The 8,378-nt window shown below is 46.5% G+C and overlaps 1 long non-coding RNA gene across 1 annotated transcript; it reads left to right on the plus strand.

The window, feature by feature from the left end:
* Nucleotides 1-339: 339 nt before the first annotated feature.
* Nucleotides 340-2,426, plus strand: LOC146595478 (uncharacterized). The gene is made up of 3 exons (XR_014895931.1): nt 340-1,064; nt 1,141-1,383; nt 2,074-2,426. It is a non-coding gene; the product is annotated as an uncharacterized LOC146595478 (long non-coding RNA).
* The last annotated feature ends 5,952 nt before the right edge of the window (nt 2,427-8,378 follow it).

The following is an 8,378-nucleotide window of genomic DNA, read 5'->3' on the forward strand; positions in this document are numbered from 1 at the left end:
GGGGCTCCGGCTCGCTCGCCCGCCGCTCTTCCCTCCCTCCCTCCCGGCGGGACGGGGCGGAGCTGGGCACGGAGGACGCGGGGGGCGGTGTCGGAGGAGGCCGCGGCCGCGATCCCTCCCTCATCCTCCTCCTCCTCCTCCTCCTCCTGCTCTCCCTCAGCCGCTGGCGGCCGCCATCTTCTCCCCCCCTTCATCTTCCTCCTCCTCCTCCTCACCCCCGCGGCCTCCCGGTGCGGGGCGGCGGGGCCGGGGAAGCCGCCGTTGTCCGTCCCCCCCCGCCGCGGCGGGGCGGAGGTTGGGGTGGGGGGCGGGGGGAGAAGGGGGCCGCAGGCGCCATCTTGGTGGCAGAGGGGGCGGCGGGGCCCGCGGCCGCACGGCGGCCCGCAGCGCTCCGCTCTTCCTCCTCCTCCTCCTCCTCCTCCTCCTCCTCCTCGTCCACGCTCGCGGGGTGCCGCTTCCACGTGAGCCGCGGCGAGGGGAGCGGTTAACAGTTCCCGCTACCAACTATTTTTACGACATTCAGGCTGTGTCTTGTTGCATTATTCATCCCCTCCGTGGAGCTGCGAAATCCCGAAGCGCCTCGTGTGTCATGAGGCAAAACAACTCGCTGGGCTGAGTGGTAAAATAAACCAGAGCTTCAGGTGGCTCCGTTTCCGCCGTGGGGGCTCCTTACTCCTCYGCGCGTTACAGCCCATTCCTTGCAACCACACAAGTTGGGCTTTAAAGGCCTCGCCAAACATCTCGAAACCTACCCAATGCAGTGACCCCCACCATCGTTTGATCTCGGTTTCTTCTTACTCAGAAGCATTTGCCTTTCTCGAGTTCCAAACTCTGATGTTTCCTGCTTCCCAACTGGAAAAAACATCCTGGCGTTTATTTCATAACTGCCTCATTATCTCTAGAGCACCTGTGGAGGGGATGGGCGAGCTGAGCTTGAGTTAACCCCTTGCTTGGGCGGTGCAGGGCCGGAGAACTTCGTCGCAGGCAYGTCTGCGGGGCTTGTTACTCGGAAATCAGGAGGACTTTTCCTGCACTGTTTTGTATTCATTGCAACACAGTTAACTGTAAGTGAATTTATTTATAAAATGCTGCATAGAGTCAGCAAGATAAATAGTTACTGCACACTTCTTGTTTTTTTAGAATTTCAAGCCTATGCGCACAAATGAAAGCGTTGAAAAGAGTGGGAAAGCAGCAGAGGAGCAAGGCGGAGAAGAGCAGCTCTGTGAGATCGTGCACCCATAACAAATTCCCTGCTGCAAAACTCGCACAGTCTGCCAGTGACCAAAGGAATACTTCTGATTCTCCTTTAATTGCAGACTTAATAGGGGCTGAGGCAACTGCCGCTGCATGCTGCTGCATGACTCTTCATTGCAACACATCTAGGTGGAAGTGCTAATATATTCCTTCTGGTCCTGCTCACTGCRTGACAGCAGTAAGAGAAGGAAGCTGTGTAAAAGTCCCTTCGTTTTTCTGTGCTGCCAGCTCTCCACTGCCTCTTCAGGCTATGCCCACTTTACTTTTATTCAGGCAGAAAACACTCAGCCTTCACGACTAATGCAAAGTCCTAGAGCCTGATGTTAGAATATACCCCATCCATGTATTCCTCACAAGAAAGCAATATATGAGCTAATCTCAGGCAATAGGGAACATTCTAAGTTTTCAATGATATTAACACTGAGAAGTATAAAACCATTTTTATTACTTTCATCCGCAAGTTCATTTTTAAATGGAATACAGGTATAAACAATGGCATTTTAAAGTGCATTACAATACTGTCAGGCTGTGGAAATTTAAATGAATGAGACTTCAAAACATATTATGGGAAAGATTAATGTCTCGTAGAAATACACATGGCAAAAATGAAATCCATCAGCAAAATGAAATTATTTCAAAACTTTGTGGAATTAAATCCAAAGGCCTCTCCCACCATGTAAGTTTGACTTCAGCGGGTGAGACTTTATGTGAGAGCAGCTTTAATTTGCATTTCATTTAAAACGACAGTTTACTTCTGTTACATCTTACTAATCTGAGCCCTTTATAAAACTAACTGATATGATTGTTTTCATTTTACAGATTTGAAGCAGTGGTTTAGAGGTTTAAGTGGAGGTCAAGCATCAAGGGAGTGATGGAATCACCAACCAAAACAACACTGAGGTCTTCTGGTTGTCTCCTCCATGGCCATAAACCCCATGTTTTACACCACCAGTATTTAGCCTGTCACTCCATGTAACCTGCTTGGGCTAAAGGGCATTTTCAGGCTTTATTTTGGTTTATGAAGCAAACTATTTTAAGAGTGTCTTGTACATTGCAAGTATCCATAGTGCAGTTGTTAATCTAAGAGCTTAAGATTAATAGTATGGAGTTCCTTAAAGCTTCTTGGCAGAATTCAGCATTGTAAAAAGCAGTAAATAAAGTCTTTGATGATAGTATTGCATCCACTTAATATGAATATGGTTCAAACCATATTCATATGGTCCACATAACTCCTTAATACGAGCTTGACTGTGTAGTGCTCAGCACCTTCATTACTACTAACTTCCCTATCCCCTAAAAAATTAGCTGCAAAACAGTAACAGTTGTGCACAATCTTTTTTCTTCAGTGCAGTTTAGCTATCTTGTTTTGGTTCTGTTCCTACCCTCACCTAGAAGGATATGCGTCAGCCTTTTACTCTGCTGTGATGTAGAGAATTGCGATAGAAACTTGAATGCTGGTCTAAATATGGGATGAATGGTAACGTGGGGTGTGGAAGCAGCAGAAGGACTTCAAGCAGGACAAGGGCGGCAAGAGTGGCATTTGATGATGGCATCTGGACTAGCAGGTTATCAAGACTGCAGCACACATCTGTCTGCAGGGAGCCTGTCTGCCTGAAAAGCTTGGATGTGGGAGGTCCCTCCACAGGGCCGAGCAGTGGTACCAGCCTAGATGATGTTCAAAGCCAGCACGTGGAGGAAATCCCAGGAGACCTGAGGAGGGCTAGGGGCTGGCATCTCTTGTCCCCCAGCTCATCCCAAGAGACTGAGTCCTGGGTACAAGCATCCTGGGGCCTGCACCAGGAGGGACCACTTGTGAGCACACGGGGTGTGAGTGTGAGAATGTGATTGCCATCAGTTTTGTTTCAGATTTCCTTCCCCCTTRCGAGGTCTCAGGTGGAGATGCGCTTCACTGTTTCCCCATCGTTTCCTGCATTTGAGACACCAAAAAGTGCAAAGGTTKGGGGTTTTGCTCGGTAGAGGATGCACTTAAGAAATACAACTCCAAGCCAAGAGAATAACACTTTTAACACGTCGAGGTAGCGCCTCTTATTTTTACAACTTTGCAAACRTACTTTAGCCGAGATTAACGCAAAACCCCGTTAAGGTCGATTAGTTGTTTTACACTTCAGACACCGCGGCAGTTCACGCAAGCCCCTTGGCCTAGCTGCAGCCTCCCGGGCTCGGAGGAGAGCCGCGGCACGCTGCAAGGAAAGCCGTCCGTGCCGTCCCGGCTGCTGGGGGCTGCGCGGCCAGCGCCCGCTCCCAGCGCCGCTGGCCCGGGGAAGCCTTAATGAAAAGCAGCTCATCAGCGGTTACGTAACCTAATGATAATCCGGCTCAGGCCGGCAATACTTAAAGACACAGCGTCCCTCTGCCGTGACCTATTTTATGCTCGATGCAAGGGCAAAAGTATGCGGTTAGCAACTTCGCTGGGTCTTTCACCGCGGAGTTATAGCCTGTCAGTAGGAAAGCCCCCGYGCGCGCTCCTTCTGCTTTCCCGGCTCGGTACGAAGCGACCGCTTCGGATTTGTCAGTGACTTTTTATGGTATCGGCTCCAAGCACAGGCACAGCAGAGAGCAAATTGTAAACAATTAGGAGGAAAACACTTAACGTCCTGCAGGAAGCTTGGCGTACTTTAATTTCAGCTTCTTGAGCTGCCCTGCGTTTGGGGGTGTGTTACAAAGCATTTCCAACGCTGTGTCGAACCACCCAGAAAGCTTTTGTGTTTTTATTAGACCTCAGAGAACAAAAATGTATGCTTCCACATTCCAGGGTCGTTATTTACATTTGACTTAAGAAATTCATTAAGATTGTACCAGCATAATTCAAACTTGAAAAACTGGCTGGCCCCTGGTAATCATTTTTTTTTAACCTCTCAATCTACAGGAATATCAACAAGAGATTAAACACAGAGATGTTGGTTCAGATCCCAGCTTTTAATCTGACCACAGATGGTGTCAAAAGAGGGACAGCTATACAAAATAGCAACAGATTTTTTTCCGAAACARTCACTTTTTTGTTTAATAAAGATAGAGAATGAGAGGCCAAATTTAAAAAATAGAGGAAATCTCAGTTTCCCACAGTTCCTCTCCTAGAGAGCTTTGAAGCATTATTAACGGGCTGATTTCTGTTAATGATTAATAATGTGTTTATATTTATATACTTAACTAAAGTTATTACTGTTACTATTATTAATTCCTATCCTTAATGGGGTAAATACACCATTCTTCTTGATGCTGGACAGGTTAATGACACAGCTGGTTGCAAAAAGGAGGTTGTAATGCTGTGGTACRTTTTAGAAATACTATTTGTTACATGCAGGTATCCTAATTCTGGAAGCCCTTTATGCTTACGCAGATCCCTGTTGATTTAAAGTCAGTGATACCAAGACTATATATTTACTACCACAAGGAATACCAAACCTTGCAAAAATTTACTGCCAGGCATAGTACTTAGTACTGATAGAGCAGATGATGTGGATCCCCCTCTTAGGGGCTGAAAAKATTGCTCAAGCTAATTCTGAGTGTTTGTTTAAAAGCTGTTTTTTAATGCACAACATTAGGCAGCTTAAGGTCAGAAATTAAATTAATTTTACAAAACTTCAGGTTGGTAGAAATATTTCAAGACATTTAAAAGGAGAAATAAAAAAAAGAGATAAATTGCACTAATTGTGTTTGTTGGCATTTGAAACATCTCCCTGTGGAGTTTGCAACCAAAACACTGCCGCATTGTACTAGCATTTAAGAAACAGAAAGTGGAACTAAATGAAGATTATTAAAATAGCATGGCTGATTATAAACTCTAAAGGGAAATCAAGCAACCTCATTTCCCTATCTCATCAGAGCAAAAGGCTAAAAAATGGGGGGTGGTGAAAATGTATTTTTTTCGAGTTTCTTCATCTTAAGTATTATTTATCACCGAAGTACCACRTATTTTAAAATGCATTTAAATAAGCTTCGTATGCCTTTAAAGCGGACTCGTTAAATCCGAAGCTGAGGTGGTGTTTCCCAGCGATTGCAGGCTAACGGGTGAGGGTCGCCGAGCCCCCCCGGTTCTGCCAACGTACCGAGGCCTCACACAGCTCCGCCGCGCTGGGTCACATCGCCCGGGCACCGCTGCCCGGTTCCCRCCTCCCTCGACAGCCGGTCTCTGATGGTCTAGCAAAAGGTCGAACCCTGCTCGTAACATACTTGGCTAATTAGATAATACTGAATATAGCGTATTTTTCTCATTCTTTCCGGACGGGATTCTCGTCGCTGCTGGCTCTTGGGCGCTCTGCGTAAGAGGAATTGGTCGTTCCAGTCTGTTTCTAGCTGGGATGATAGCTCCCCTCGGACTTGGTGTAACTTGTCCTTTTTTGGCATCGCCCTGGGGAGACCGAGTGCTGAACGGGGAATAATCCAGAGCTATTCGCTAACCCTGAGGAAATGATCTCACGGAGAACTCCCTCTGTTTACTCATCTGCACTTAAAGACTGTCAATTTTATTCAGGTGTCTACTCAGTCTCTGAAATACTTTCCTTAACCTACTTTTAATGGCTTTGAAGTATCATCCGTTTCACTAGTTTGAAGAGCACTAAAGCCCTCGTGCAGCCGATAGGCACTTAAGTACTTACCGTTAAATCCCTGAGTAGCTGCACGAGGTGCACAGGAGTTGCTGTGGTTCGACAGCTCCGTCAGGCCGTCCGGTTCGCTCCCTGGCTTCCTGCAGCGCTCGGCACCGTGTTCCCACTGCTCCTCCTCGCCTCCGTCCAGCCGCCCGCGCGCCGGGGAGAGGAGGAGAGACCACGCCGCACCCGGGTCCCACGTGCTCACCGGACGCTCGGACCTGGGTGATGGATGCACCAGGAGCGACCAGAAATACGAGAAAAATAGAGGAAACCATCAAGGAGAGACAGAAGTGTGGGAAGTAGTGCTTCAGGAGTGCAGTTTGCGGGCTAAATGGGAAGCGCTGCTTGTAGCRATAAACGAGGTGAACTCTCTGTCCTATCGGATCAGCTAAGTGCCGGATGGAGAGGGTACCCTCATCACGGCTGAAGTTTACAGAGCACCAGCAAAACATTCTCCATTTTATCTTCCACAGGTAGCACAGGAGAAGAATGAGCACTTGTTGGCTGCTSTATGTTGTTTTTCTCTGCTTTGGTTGTTTGCACATGTTCAATAACTTTCCTTTTAGGTTTGCTGGTACAGCTGAAGGCAGAAGCAAGAGGGGAACTGGAGCGGAGCGAAGGCCGGGGACGTGGGCCCAACCTGAAGGCTCCCAGCTTCAAACGTGGGGAGCTGCTGCCCTTCGTGGCTGCACCTCCGAATATTGGCAATTACATCCCTCTCTGCTGCTTTGATCCACTGCAGTGGATCAGGAATACTGTTAACAGCTCAAGATGCTGAGATGGCAGTTCCTGAATCGGGTAAAATGTGCGATGTGGGGGTTAAAAAGGATGATGACCTCGCTTGGACGGATTTTCCTTCTTCTGGCTGGTTGAGAAGTGGTGTAATTGAGAGGAGTTGTAGTAGAGTTTGGACATCTAGGTGGCCTGAGACATACGAATGGTGAATAACCCCAAACTAAAGTTAAACTGAATGTAAAATCCCAGAACGGCCTGGAAATCGAAACCAGGAATGAGACAGGTTTAGGTCATGGCTTTTCCCGTTTGGAATCAGAGCTTGTTCCTGAGAAAATGAAAGCTATAGTTTCAGCAATACAAGACTTCCCCTCAGTGGCAACAAGGTAGCAGGTTCCCCTACTATTACATAACACACACAAACATATATATAAAAAATATGTATGTGTATATATATATTTCAGAAACAAAATCCAGCAGAAATTGTGACTCCTTAGGAAAGGAAATATTTACAGTATGGACTCAAGACTGGGTTGGGTATAATGGTATATGACATTATGAGAGACCTAATTGATATTATTTTAGGAGCTGGAGCTTTTTAACTCATTTGATATAGAAACTCTAACCAACAGTTGTCTAAAGTAGGAGAGGTCACACATCACGTTCGGTGATATGGAGTGTCAAATTTAGGAATCAAATTAAACTTTCATGCTGCCATATTAGKGTCGTAAAATATGGACAAAAGCAACAGAAATATGTAATTTTTTCAAGAAAAAAAGATTAAAACTGAAAAGGATTGGCATTACTAAAGCTTGTACTGAAATGAACCATTTGCTGTTGAGACTGCCAGCAGCTCGGAAGGCTGTCTCAGTAATGYTCTCTTACCGCAAAAATACCCGTCGCCATAAACATGTATTACGTAAACTGTGATGTCCAGGTTGATTTAAGTTCTGGTCCTGGAAATGAAATGAGACCGCATTACTACAAGACATACGAGCTAAGACGTTATACAGGAAAGAAAGATGACTGCCAAATAACGTATGTATGTGCAAACTGCATTAGCATTGCCCCAGATGACTTACTGGTCCCTGTGCTTACTCAGTATTRAAGCTCAATAGACTGGTAATGATGGATCCATGTAAAAAATTGAATTATAACAAATATGTCGTATTGAAATGCAGTTTGAAAAATCTTGTGCTCCTAATGAGGCAATAACTACTTGCATACAGCACCAAATGGCKCTTAATGATTCTCAGATACCTGGCACGGGGAAGGGGGGCTTGCGTGCTGTTGCTTTGCGTCCAGGTTGGTTGGAGTCCCATCAAGTAACCGGGCGCTGCCTGTAGTGGAAGGTGCCTCCTRCGTGCGGAAAGAGGTAAAACGTGTAGCATCTTCACCCCATCGTACAGTCAAAACTCTCTGATACGGGATCAGTTGGGTAAGCTTACCAGYGAGGTGCAAAAAATGCGGAAAGGCGCTCAAGAACTAAGTTGACACTGAGCAAGAAATCTTTGTGTGAAGTTAGAGAACCAGCAAACTGTTTTMAAGAGATGATCTCCCGAAGCCAGAGCTCCACTGCAGTTAGCTTTACCTCCTATAACTGTCCTGTTTGCATTTCAAATTATGTTTCTAGTAACATGGCAATGTAATATATGCTGCTTTGCACGTCCTCACTCCGTGATTGCAATGACTGATGGACCGAAGGCGTGTTGTGAAGTGCGGAGAGCGAAGGTACCGGGACAGACCCCAGCGCGTCTCATGGCAGTCCTCACGACGTGAGCA

Source organism: Rhea americana, unplaced genomic scaffold, assembly GCF_003343005.1.
Source record: "Rhea americana isolate MKP2758 unplaced genomic scaffold, rheAme1 scaffold_225, whole genome shotgun sequence".
In the NCBI taxonomy this organism is placed as follows: domain Eukaryota; kingdom Metazoa; phylum Chordata; class Aves; order Rheiformes; family Rheidae; genus Rhea; species Rhea americana.